Source organism: Pectinophora gossypiella, unplaced genomic scaffold, assembly GCF_024362695.1.
Source record: "Pectinophora gossypiella unplaced genomic scaffold, ilPecGoss1.1 Pgos_42, whole genome shotgun sequence".
NCBI classification, from domain to species: Eukaryota; Metazoa; Arthropoda; class Insecta; order Lepidoptera; family Gelechiidae; genus Pectinophora; species Pectinophora gossypiella.
The window spans coordinates 169,539-182,366 of NW_026063252.1; positions in this window are offsets into that span (position 1 = coordinate 169,539).

Here is a 12,828-nt window from a genome sequence, read left to right on the forward strand (position 1 = left end):
GGATAACGTAGGTTTTATCAATCCCATCAATATGGGTATCAAATGAAAGGGCTCAACAAGCAGAATACAATATACTAAAAAAAAATTAAATCCAAGATGGCGGCCGCTACAAAATGGCGGATAACGTAGGTTTTATCAATCCCATCAATATAGGTATCAAATGAAAGGGTTCAACAAGCAGAACACAATATACTAAAAAAAATTAAATCCAAGATGGCGGCCGGTACAAAATGGCGGATAACGTAGGTTTTATCAATCCTATCAATATGGGTATCAAATGAAAATGTTCAACCAGTAGAATACAATGTACTGTACAAAATTAAAATCCAAGATGGCGGCCTCTACAAAATGGCGGATAACTTAGGTTTTATCAATCCCATCAACATGGGTATCAAATGAAAGGTCTCAACAAGTAGAATACAATTTACTATGCAAAATTAAACGGTTTTATATTTAGCTCACCCCGTTTGTTTTATTTATTCTTGGGTCAAATTTAGTAATTCAAATTTCACCCTCTTTCTGTCAACCGATTAATCTAAAATTTTGTATACACTTTGGATTTTGGTGACAATACAATTATGTTTATTCATTATCATTATAAATCCAAGATGGCGGCCGCTACAAAATGGCGGATAACGTAGGTTTTATCAATCCCATCAATATGAGTATCAAATGAAAGGGCTCAACAAGCAGAATACAATATACTAAACAAATTTAAATCCAAGATGGCGGCCGCTACAAAATGGCGGATAACGTAGGTTTTATCAATCCGTCGGATAACGTAGGTTTTATCAATCCCATCAATATGGGTATCAAATGAAAGGGCTCAACAAGCAGAATACAATATACTTAAAAAAAAATTAAATCCAAGATGGCGGCCGCTACAAAATGGCGGATAACGTAGGTTTTATCAATCCTATCAATATGGGTATCAAATGAAAGTGCTCAACCAGTAGAATACAATGTACTATATAAAATTAAAATCCAAGATTGCGGCCTCTACAAAATGGCGGATAACTTAGGTTTTGTCAATCCCATCAACATGAGTATCAAATGAAAGGTCTCAACAAGTAGAATACAATTTACTATGCAAAATTGAAATCTAAGATGGCCGCCGCTACCAAATGGCTTATAACAATTTTTTATCAATCCCACCAATATGGGTATCAAATAAAAGGGCTTGACAAGAAGAATACAGTGCACTATACAACCTCAATATTTAAGATGGGCGCAGCCACTAAATGGCGTATAATAATAAGATTAAAATTTAGTAAATAATAATAAAATTAATGCTGGAAGGCTGGCCGGAGGAAGCACTGGAGAGAGAGTCCTGGAAGAAATGGAGGGAGGCCTTTGCCCAGCAGTGGGACACTTTAGGCTAGATAAGATAAGATAAGAATAAAATTAATACGCGTGCGTTTGCGTTTTAATTTATTTTTATTTATTTGTGTCCTCTAACATGATGGACTAATTTTATGGGCGATAGGCTGATCCCTTATCACCATAAGGTTCATCATATCCAGCTTACGACATCGTATCAACAGTGGCTGCAAGTTGTCTTTGATTACTTGTGGCTCTGCCCACCCCACTAGGGATTACGGGCGTGAGTTTATGTATGTGTATGTATGTATTAAAATTTAGAAATTGAATCTGGGATGACGGCTGAAAGAAGAATGTTGCCTTTAATACTATCATGGGCTTCTACAATACATAAAATGCAGGGCAGCACTGTGGATCACGCAGTCGTATACTTAGGTGCGAAACTGTTTGAAGAAGGTCAAGCCTACGTGGCTCTTAGTAGAGTAAGATCTTTGCGGGGACTACGTATAGAGGAGTTGGACTGCAATAAACTAACGGGCACGAAACCTTGCAATAATGAAGCACTAAATGAATTAAACAGAATGCGAAATAAAAACTAAAAACTAGAAAATAAAAATAGGTAAAAAAACTTTTTAAGTTAAACGGTTTTATGTTAAACATACATTGCAATGTTTAAGCTAAATGTACTAAAAACCAAAAAATAATAAAATAGATACAGTCGTGGGAATTATAAACATATGCATAGACTAGACTAAAATAAAACCGTGGGGCACGTCAATTGTCTACAATCGTTGATTAAAATGTTTGTTTTGTAATGTTACACTATAATTAGGCAGTTGTTCAACCGACAACGATGGACGTGTGATAAGTAGGGCTAGAATGTGGAAACAAGCTAGCAAGCTCGATTATAAGCGAGTTTTAGGGTTTCATAGTGGTGAGCGAGTAGTACTTTTATCATATATTTTGTCGATTAAAGACAAACTACGAGCAGTGAAACGATTCCTCGCCAGCCAGCAGTGTGAATATCCAACGATAAACTAGTTGAAACATCTCTTTTATTTACATGGAGTGTAAAACTATTGGAATTTCCATGAGCAAGAAAATAGTAAGTAATTTCCTCACCGTCTGCGGGCCAACTGCCTAACGACGAATTAAACGATTCTTCTATCGCACATTAAGTCGATAATTTGTAGACAATTGACGTGCCCCACGGTTTTATTTTAGTCTAGTCTATGCATATGTTTATAATTCCCACGACTGTATCTATTTTATTATTTTTTGGTTTTTAGTACATTTAGCTTAAACATTGCAATGTATGTTTAACATAAAACCGTTTAACTTAAAAAGTTTTTTTACCTATTTTTATTAACAAGTAAATCAAGTCTGCTATTTCCCGTCGTTTCTCGAGAGGGAGCAAATGAAATCTCCTGCACATATCCAAATACATACTAGATGAATATCGCTGTTTAAACCGGTAGCAAACATAACGCACAAACTTCTTTTGTATGTTCTCAATTTGATGGATGTATTTTTGGTACATAGGATTCCAGATCTGCGACGCATACTCCAAGTTACTGCGCACAAAGGTACAGTACAGTATCTTAAACGTTTTAATTCTGACGAAGTCTTTTGATGAACGCATCACAAACCCAAGTGCTTTATATGCCTTAGCAGTAATTTTCTCAATGTGGGCGTCAAACATCAGCTTACTGTCGTGAAACACTCCAAGATCTCGTACTAGCTTGTTTCTTTCAAGAATTTCACCCTTAAGAGTGTAGTGGAAATTAATTGGGATATGTTTGCGAGTATATGTTACTATACTACACTTAACAGGATTCAAGTCGAGCAGATGATTTGAACAGTAATCCTCCAAACGAGAAAGATCCGACTGGAGCGCCTCAGCGTCAGCAATCGATGAGATGCGGGCGAATATTTTCATGTCATCAGCAAAACAGAGTAGCTGCGAGGAGTGGAAGCAGTGGTCGATGTCATTCACAAAGATAATAAACAGCAATGGCCCCAGAAGCCTTGAGGCACGCCGCTGGGTATAACAATCCAGCTAGAAATGTAATTGTTAACGACTACAGCCTGTGACCGATTATCAATGTAGGAAGAGAACCACCGTAGAAGGTTTCCTCTTATGCCGACCTTAGACAACTTGGCTAGAAGTAAATCATGCTGGATCCGATCAAAGGCTTTGCTATATTCAGTGTAAATGACATCGACCTGATCTCCATTATCCATTGCCTCAGTTACCGCATCATTTAACAGAATAAGGTTAGATACTGTGGACCGCCCCTTTAAGAAACCGTGCTGAGATTCACTAAACGAGTGCTTCAGCACCGGGTACAACTGTTCATATACCAGCTTATCCATCACCTTCGAGACAATACACAATTTAGATATCGGTCGGTAATTGGCTATGTCAGTTTTAAGGCCCTTTTTATGGACGGGAGTAACAAAAGCCTGTTTCCAGAGAGTTGGTACTATGCCGGAATCGAACGATTTCCTAAATAGCAAGGCTAGAGGAACAGATATAGTTTTAGCGCAATTAATCAAGAAACGGGCAGGCAGGTAGTCAGGCCCTGCAGATTTACTGGCATCGAGCTTAGACAGCAGCTTAGTAACCATATCAACATCAACTTCGATAGCAGAAATGTCAGAAGTAGATGAGCTGGCAGTGGACACTGTGTCCTCAAAGCTTAAGCGATATGTTATTGGATTGGTTGTGGAATCCAAAAAAGTAGAACGGAAATAATCTGAAAAGCCAGAGGTGATTGAGTTTCCATCATTATAGGTATTATTCCCGAGTTTAAGACTGCAAGGCACTGAATTCGATTTAGATTTAGAGTTCATGAACCTCCAAAAGCAGCGCGGGCTTGTTTCGATAGAATTCTCGACGAGTTCGATATAATTGTTGTAGCATACAGATTCGAGATAACGAACGCGGTCTCTTAATATATTATACGATGCTTGGTCTGAGCGATTGCCGTATTTTTTAAACTTGCGGAGGTACTTGAACTTTTTCCTAATTGACTTTTTCAGAGCTTTGGAATACCATTTTGGGTACGAATCAGTTTTGATCGCCTTACAAGGGACATATTTATTCCTAAGGTGGGTAAAAACATCGTAAAAATGATCCACGCACTCATCGAGATTTTTGCAAGAAAATTCATTACTCCAATCCATTTCACCTAGTTCTTTATTGATGGAAACGTAATCGCCGTCATCAAACATATACTTCTTGGTACTGGCACGATCGAGCGGGGTAAGGTAACTAAAGTCAAGACACAACAACAGAGCACCGTGCTCATCGTCAATCGGAACCAATGAGTTACTAGCACAGTCACCGACAGTAACTATATTATCATTTGCCAGAACAAGATCCAGAATTCTGCCAAATGCGTTAAAAGTTTAAATCCTAAGTATTCTACTGAGTCCTTAAATAACTCGCATTTATCTGGTCTGAGTCGTAAACCAGCATCTTGTAACCTTTTCAGCACCGCTTCCAAACGTTTTAGGTGGACTTCTCTGTTTGAACCCGTTATTAATATGTCGTCTAAGAAAATACTCATTCCTTCTATTCCTGCCAAAAGTTGTTCAATGGTACGTTGAAAAATAAACGGTGCGTTCGCCAACCCAAAAACCAGCCGATTAAATTGAAATAAACTTTTATGAGTATTAATACACGTCAAATGTTTGGTTTCGTCCAGCTCCAGCTGATTGTATGCCCTTGAAAGGTCAAGTTTAGAAAATTCTACCCCTCCGTGCAAGTTAGCAAACAAATCGTCTATTCGTGGTAATGGATAGTTATCACAACAAAGTATTTTATTAAGAGTGACAGAGAAGTCACCGCAGATCCTAATATCCCCGTCAGGCCGTAATACGGGTACTATCGGAGTAGCAATTTCCGAATGTTCCACTTTTTCTATAATACCTAAATCCAATAACCTCTGTAATTCTTTTTCAACTTTTGGTTTCAGTGCCAATGGAACGGGACGATGTTTAAAAAACTTTAATTCAGCATCCGGTTTAATTCTCAGTGATATTTTATGCTTATTATATTTACCTAATTCATTTGCAAACAAATCCGAGTACTTTGTAGTTATCATATTTGTCACTCTGTCTTCGCCTATGTTATTGCATGGCACAGTGCATAATTGTAGCTCAAATGTACTAATAAAATCGCGGCCTAATAATGCGGGTTGGTCGTTATTCGTTTCTATTACAAATAGCTTAATGATCTTCGTGCGTCCTTCAAAAATCACCGACAACGCTACGCATCCAACAGGTACGATTTTACTATTGTTATAGCAATTTAATACTACGGTGCATGGTTGTAATTTGTTATGCACAAAACAAGATCGATAAGTACTCAGTGGTAACACAGATACTGCACTACCGCTGTCTACCTCGCATAAAATGCTTATACCGTCGATTGTAAACATCTGCTGCATCGGTTCACCGTTAGCGCACACAATATTATATAAATTGTAACTATTATTATTACCTTGTAAAGTGACGTCCTCACCATCCGCAGCTAAGAAATAATTAGACCTCATACCCGTTTTACACATCCTCATTAAGTGTCCTTTTTTGTTACACTTTCGGCACGTATATTCGGAATAACGACACTTTTCTTTAGAATGATTACGATAACCGCACACTTCACATCTTTTTGCACTTGAATTGTTCTGCGCTGAGTCACGTTCCCGCGATCCCGACGGGCCGGGCGCACTCGCGCCGCGGCCGCTGCTCGCCGCGCCGCTGGGCCCGCGCACTTCGCCCGATCGCGCGTGTATCGCGAACACCGGCTGCGCCGACGCCTGCCCGCCGCCGCCGCTCGACTCAGCTTGCGCTGTTTGCAACGCCATCCTGGCACAGCGTACGCTCTGAGCTATTTCTACCGCTTTGTTGATCGTTAAGGTGTCGATATCGTCCGCAAACAACTTTTCCTTCTCTTTAGAAGGAACCAAACCGAGTACAAAACGATCTCGTAACTGGACTTCCAGTTCCGTTTTATACCTGCAATGTTGAGCTAAATTTCGCACTCGCGTGGCCCATTCACTTATTTCCTCTCCTGGACGCTGTTGTGCCATACTAAATTTAAGACGCTCGCCGAAAGAGCTTTTCTTTTCTTTGAAATGTTTGTTCAATACGTCTATTAGTACATCATATTCCACATTATCCACAGCTTTAGGTAAAATCAAATCTCTCGCTACGCGGTAGGTATCCTCGACAAATGCAGTGAGCAACAAAGCCCTCCGTTTCACTCCAGCCTTATCCGTTTCGGCATCGATATCATTTGCCGCACAATACTGAACGAAACGACTTTTAAATATGCTCCATTCTTGCACTCTGTGGTCGAAGGTGAGACTGCCGCCGAACAATGCGCTTCCTTGTGCTGACATTATTCCCATCACACTAAAACCCGTTTAATGTCTATTAAAATCACGCGTCGATTACTTTTCATCGCCAAATGTGATGTTTAAGGGAATAATCTCAAATCAAAGTCGTATGTACAACGTTAACGTTTAATCGTTCGCGACAGACTGACGTTCACAAAGCCTCATACTTGAGGGTAAATTGCCATAAAGTTTTACATAAGTACCCTTAAATACTACAAATAATTATAATATATTACCTATTTTATAAAACTTTATCTTACTTATAATAATATTATTATTTATATATAAATATATATAAAATACAGAATACAATAAAGAGTTACAACAACACAAATATATATATATGTCGGAGTTAGTTATGATTAAGAAGAGAAATTGATCAAATCGGAAAATAAAATGTAGTTACATCACTTCCGTCATGAAGTTGCATCGCTCCGACGTCAGGTGGCGTACGACCAGAGCTGTGTGAAGTCGAGGAGTCACTACAGAGTCGTCGTGTCGAGCGGACGTGCACTGCCGTTCTAGTCGGGCAGTCTACCGTGAACCTTCGTCATGAACGGACGTGTCGAATAATTACGATCGGAACGTGGAGTGCTATAGTCGCTCACCTATAACTTGTAGGGACGTCCAGAAAGTGTGATCGGAAAAGAGCACCTAGCAAGTACGTTCACATGTCCCGAGGATTCGGTCCGAATATAGGAACCATGGGTGGTGGAGGGCCCCTTCACGCTAACGTCCTTAGGCGCGCTAGATTACGAGAGACTGTGCAACCGTTCCGAATACCGTGACGTTGCCGTGAGTGTGTACCTTATGCTGTGACTTTATCTAATCGTGATACAAAAACTATGTTGAAGTAAATAAAATGATTGTGATACTAATAACGGCCATTATTGTCTTCTAACGCCCATCCCTTCTGACACACCACACACCACTATTACGACATCAGAAGTGGGATTAGTGGATTTGGATGAAGACAACGTGATGCGACGTTCACAACAAGACAATGCAAGTTTCGATTATCACAATCAGAAGATTATGATGATTATCACATTCTTGTGACCACGTGATGAAGATGTAGTCTACAGCCATGCCTGAATTTGGAGATGGACCTGAATTTTAAGTAACCTGTGTTATGATCTTCATGATATGGGCTATAAACTGTTACAAATAACACTAGTATTACAGTTGTGCTGGTATACATTAATGTGGGAATGGAAAGTTATGATGCATGAAAAGGAACGTTTGGAGCGAGAAAGTATGAGAGAGTGAGAGAGACAGAAATAGGAAGCGGAAGTGGTATTACTTTTTTTTATATCTAGATAGATATTATAAGATGGCGAATGGTGAAGGTGCGTAGCGTGGGTGTGAACCAAATAAAAAGACGAATAAAATCAAGACTGTTTTAATTGAAGACGACGAAGTCCCTTCCTACAATTTTGGAGGCTCGTCCGGGATAGCTGGAGTTCGATTTTCGGATCGGATCACCAAGCCACGACGGCCCGGCAACGACGTCATAACCTAGAAGACGCGTGACGACGGATTTCTATAACAAGGAATCAAAGAAGATGATGGCTGGAAGGGACGACGACAGCAAAGACGATACGAAGCACTCAATTACGATGATGGATGACCCCATACCGACATTCGATGGTGAGGACTTAACCTACTCCTCAACCAAGTGGGCGCAAGATGTGGAGGATTACGCCGAGGTGTCCGGCTGGACAGCCCAACAGAAGCTGGTTAGGGCGCGCAGATCATTATTTGGCACGGCGGCCTTGTGGTTAAAATCCGAGAATGTATTCCGGTCGTACGACGAACTTAAGACGGCGATTCTAAAGGAATTTCCCGACTCATTAAATTCCAAACAAATGCACGAAGCTATGACGGCACGTAAGAAGAGGAATGATGAAAGTTGCTACCAATACATGTTGACGATGAAGGAGCTTGGACGCAGAGCGAAATTTGCGGATTACGTGTGCATACAGTACATAATTGATGGAATTCACGACGACGAGTACTTTAAGGCGTGTTTGTATGGCGCTACGACGTTTCCTGTTATAAAAGAGAAGTTAGCTATTTACTAAAAGATGAAGCAAAAGAGGGCGCAGCAATTACCACGGCGAGAACAGCAACGTGAAGTGACGGCGACGAAGAATAAACCTGTGAAAAAAGAAAGAAATAGCGGGGGCAAGCAATGGCGGCAGCGTTGTTACAAGTGCGGCATAGTGGGGCATGTAGCAAGTGCATGTCGGAACGGAGTCAAATGTTTCAAATGTAATCAGTTCGGCCATATTGGACAACGGTGCGGTACAGTTGGCAACGATGTAAGCGCGGGCGTTGGCGCGAGTGGAAGCGGCGCGACGGCAGCGACCTCTACAGCGGCGGGAGTGTCGGTGCAACAGGGCGCGAGAACGGGACGGATGACACGAAGCGGAACGCGCTACGGCCTGTCGGTACAACAGGATGAGGGTGAGATGGCCTAATCAGAAGCGAGCGATTTCTCCGCCATGTTTGGTTCGACGATGATGGCCGACGACGTAAACAAACCGCAAGATAACCTACAAAGGTCGACAAAATTTGTAAAAATACGTGACAAAACAGTGAGTGCGCTTATATACAGTGGAAGCGAGGTAAATTTAATCTCGGAGGACTTATACGATGATGTCTCAATGCCAAAAATTCCCGATAATACGACATTTACTGGACTCGGACATAAAGTGGTGCGATCCTGCGGAAAGTTGTATACACACATTGACATTGACGGACAGTGTTACGACGAAGTGATATTTCATGTAATACCTAGAGACTGTATGTCTTTTAAAATGATTTTAGGGCAGGAATTTCTGTCAAATGTGGTAATGATTATGCAGGAAGGTTCAGTCATGTTAAGTCGAAGTGATGAGTGGCTGGCGAGAGTGAATTGTTGTGAGAGGGATGTGGATGTTACAGGTCACATTTCTAAACCGGGAGTGAGGGATGAGATGAGACGCTTGCTCGAGGACTACGCACCGGCGCAGACGAGGGAGGCGCCTATACAACTCAAGATCGTATTGAAAGATGAGGTGCCAGTAGCTCAGCGACCTAGACGTGTGTCTCTGATGGAGCAGAAGATCATTGAGGACCAGGTAGATGAGTGGATGCAAAACGGGATTGTTCAGGTCAGTTATTCTGAATATTGTAGTCCATAAGTACTTGTTAAAAAGAAAGATGGCACGACTCGGGTGTGTGTTGACTATCGTCTTTTAAATAAGAAGATAGTGAGAGATGAATTTCCTTTACCTATAATAGAGGACTTAATTGATAAATTGAAAGATGCTAAGGTGTTCAGTGTGTTAGATCTGAAGAATGGGTTTTTCCATTTGAAAATTAGCGAGGAATCTGTGCCTTATACTTCTTTCGTGACGCATCACGGGCAGTTTTGAATTTTTATATGCTCCGTTTGGCTTATCAGTGTCACCTAAATATTTTATGAGGTTCATAACGGTCATCTTCAGAGAGCTGATTGCAAAGGGAATTGTCATGATATTTATAGATGATATTATCATTCCAGCGAAAGACGAGCATGAGGCTGTAGATCGACTTGCTCAAGTATTGGAGGTTACATCTCAGTAAGGGCTGGAAGTGAACTGGAAGAAGGCGAAGTTGATAAGCCCAGAAATCAAGTACTTGGGTCACGTGGTTAAAGATGGAGAGGTACGACCAGATCCTGAAAAAGTCGATGCAGTTGTGAGGTTTCCTGAGCCAAGAAATGTGAAGCAGGCCATGAGCTTTATATGATTAACATCCTATTTCAGAAAATACATAAAAGATTATGCGAAGATAGCCAAACCCATAACAGATTTATTGAAGAAAGATGTAGAGTACGAATTTAAAGAAGAACAGAGATGTACATTTCAGATTTTGAAGCAGAAGTTAACAAACGACCCAGTGTTGAAGATATACGATCCGAACAGAACTACACACAGATGCTTCAAGCCAAGCGCTAGCTGCAATCTTACTGCAACAACATGAAGATGGTACATTACACCCCGTTCATTACATGAGCCACAAGACCAGTGACGCTGAGAGCCGTTAATCAAGTTATGAGTTAGAAGCACTCGCTATTGTGGAAGGCGTGAAGAAGTTCCGCCACTATCTGTACGGAATACACTTCAAGATAGTTACCGACTGTAAAGCTTTCGAGCTTACGTTGAAAAAGAGGGACTTAACTCCAAAAGTAGCTCGATGGGCACTACTGCTAGACGAGTATGATTATGAAGTAGAGCATAGAGCGGGCACTAGAATGCAACACGCAGACGCCCTGAGTAGATACCCAGTGGTGGCAGTAGTGGTCAGCTTGCATGAGGAGCTAAAGAAAGCTCAGGAGATGGATGAAGACCTCAAAGCTGTAAGAGAGTTGGTATTGAAGGACGGACGGTACGACGACTACTGGATAGACAATGGTATATTATACAAAGGAGAAAAGAAGCAAATAGTGGTTCCCAGAGAAATGGAGAAGGAGATAATAAAAAGAGTTCACTAGAATGTTCACTTTTCAGTCAAGAAGATGAAAGAACACATACATACATAAACTCACGCCTATTTCCCACCGGGGTAAGCAGAGACTATAGAATTCCATTTGTTTCGATCCTGACACACTTCTCTTGCTTCCTCCACATTCATCAATCGCTTCATACACGCACGCCGGTTCAGAGTAGATCGTATTGAACCTTTTCTAAGGACATCTCCAATTTGGTCATCGTAAGTCCTTCTCGGTCTTCCTCTGCCAGCCCTACCATCAACTTTCGCTTTATATACCGCTTTTGCAATCCTATTATCCTTCATCCGCTCTACGTGTCCAAACCAACCTAACATTCCCTTCTCAATCCTAGTCACTATATCGTCTTTTACACCACATCTCTGTCTTATCACACTGTTTCTCACTCTATCTAATGGGAGTGCCATATCGACAAGATATGCAAAAAAATCGGTAGCGCATGCTTCGCACTTCGCAGGCTGGCGAGAGTAGTGCCCAAAAGTGTGGTTCGCACGAGTTACTTTGCCACTGTACATTCACTCTTACAATACGGTGCAGAGCTGTGGGGACGTGCCGCTGACTGGGAGCGAGTCTTCCGCATGCAGAAGAGAGCCGTCAGAGCAATTGTCCAAGTGCCACAAGATATGTCTGCAAAGACGTCGTTTAAATCCCTTGGTATCCTCACATTTCCCTCCATAGTTGTGATGCAGGTAGCTACTTACGTTCGCTGTAACCTGGACGAGTACACAACATCGAAGGATGTTCATGGACGTAACCTGCGGAACTGTAATAGGCTGAGAGGTGTTCAACACAGACTTGCCAAGTCTGATCGGCTGACCCACGTCATGGGTCCGGAGGTGTACAACAAACTACCGACACATATCACTGACGCACCGTCATTGCCCTGTTTTAAGTCTCGACTCGATTCTTGAGCACACGTTCTATAGTTATAACGAATTCATTTCATTTAACTCATGATTTTATTTTAATATTTAAGAATGACTTCTTTATTACGCTGTTGTATTCATTTTTTGATTATTATTATTTTATTTTGTTTTTAATGTGTAATGAATGATACCAAATGAATTATTCTACTAGTAGAATGTAACCTAGATTATATACGACATTATGACATGTAATACGAACTATTACGAATAAATGAATATGAATATCACTCAACTTCACACCGCAGATGCTACGCAAAGACCTCATTTCTACGGCATTGATCCTACTTTCATGCTTCTTCTGCCATACCCAACATTCACTACCGTACTTCAGCGTATGGACAAGCACTGCATTGTGAACAGCCATCCTCGCATCTTGCGAGATACATTGGCTACTAACAACTGCGTGCATTGAAAGAAGATGAAAGAAGCTATAGGAAAAGATTATTACATAAAGAAGTTAGATAAAAAGATTGAAGAAGTGGTATTAAGTTGCATACCTTGCTTGTTAGCTACAAGAAAAGAAGGAAAACAGGAGGGCTACCTTTATCCGATTGATAAGGAAGGAACACCATTGCACACTTTGTACTTAGATCACATTGGACCATTGACAGAGACAAGGAAGCAATACAACTACATA